Here is a 1,450-nt window from a genome sequence, read left to right on the forward strand (position 1 = left end):
TGTTTATTTATACTTTTTCCAGTCCTTTGTCTCCCAAATTTGGAATGAGACTTCCGGGCCTTCTGAGAAAGAAGGCCTGCGTGCTGGGAAGGGGCCATGAGACCATATCTCAAGGCCTGGCCTGATGTCAGTACCTTCCTATCTATGTGTTTTAGGAACAAACAGCACAGCATGACCCGTCTGGCCAAAGTGCCAGATATGCAAGCCCAGCACACCTGCAACCCGGGCATGTGCCCTGACTGGGAATTGAACCATGATCTCCTGGTTAATAGGATGACATTCAACCACTGAACCACACCTGCTAGCATTTTTAAAAAAAATCATTTTGAAGTAGTGTATTTATTTAGTTTCCAATTCCTAGTCTTGTTTTTATACTTGTTTGCTCATTTGGTTTTTTGTTTTACTTTACAATATAATCTTTAACTTCTAGATTTTTCTCTAATTTTGTTGGTTCTATGTTTGTTTTCATATTTATTTTAAACATCTTTCATTTCACCCACCTCTTTTTTCATTGGGACTTTTAAATTATTGAACATGTAAATATTATCCCCCTTAATTTAAATTTTCCACATATCCATTATTAACATTTTGTTTTAATCTCTTAACCTCCTTCCCTACTTTCTCATCTATGTTTTATCTCCTCTTTTCAGGCAGTTTTCCTTTCCACTGGTTTTCACTTTGAAGCCACACTTGCACCTTGGAGAGCTCCTGACCCTTCTCTGTAGTTATTCCTGAGCGGCCTTTTAGGCTGAGGCTCTTATGAGGGACCATTGCTGCTTGATGACCTAACTACCTGCTTAGATGTTCCTGGATTCCTAGGAACAGTGTGCCTCCTGGCTCTCCCCTCAGCCCTTCTTGGCATTGAACTCCTTGAACAGAATAATGAGTTCTGGTCAGTTTGTGCTGGAGAAGGAGGAGACAGACTACTGGCAGGAGGCAGGAGCAGGCTGCTTCCCTCTTGGTTGGATGGTGGAGAAGACATGCCTGGCTGCAGACATCCTGTTCACACCTGCTTGCTGCTCACTGTGTTTTCCCAGGAGGGATCTTCAGGAACCATAGAAGGAACTTGCAGCTTTAGTAACAGCTGCACTGTATGCTGAGTAAGGGCAAGGAGGTGCTTCCTCAGGGGCCCTGCAGCTCCCTTCCTTCTGAGCTCCTGTGCTCCCAGCAGTCTGATGGTGGGGAGGTTTACATGCCGATTGGTGCAGAGGAATGAGCTTGGAACACGGCTTCATACAAAGGAGGAGGCTAACAGGTGAGCTCCATGCAACATCTTCCAGAAAGCCTGGACTCTCACCAGTCCCGGGTGAAATGATACTATTATATGCCCCTTCTTCAGGAACCACATATATTGGCATAAAGATGAATCCAAAATTGTTTTGGCATTCTCGTGTTGCAGATGTTGATGGTCCTGTTGGTTTACCCTTGGCACTCATCCCTGCAGCATTCA

This window comes from Myotis brandtii, unplaced genomic scaffold (genome assembly GCF_000412655.1).
Source record: "Myotis brandtii unplaced genomic scaffold, ASM41265v1 scaffold1164, whole genome shotgun sequence".
Taxonomy (NCBI): Eukaryota; Metazoa; Chordata; class Mammalia; order Chiroptera; family Vespertilionidae; genus Myotis; species Myotis brandtii.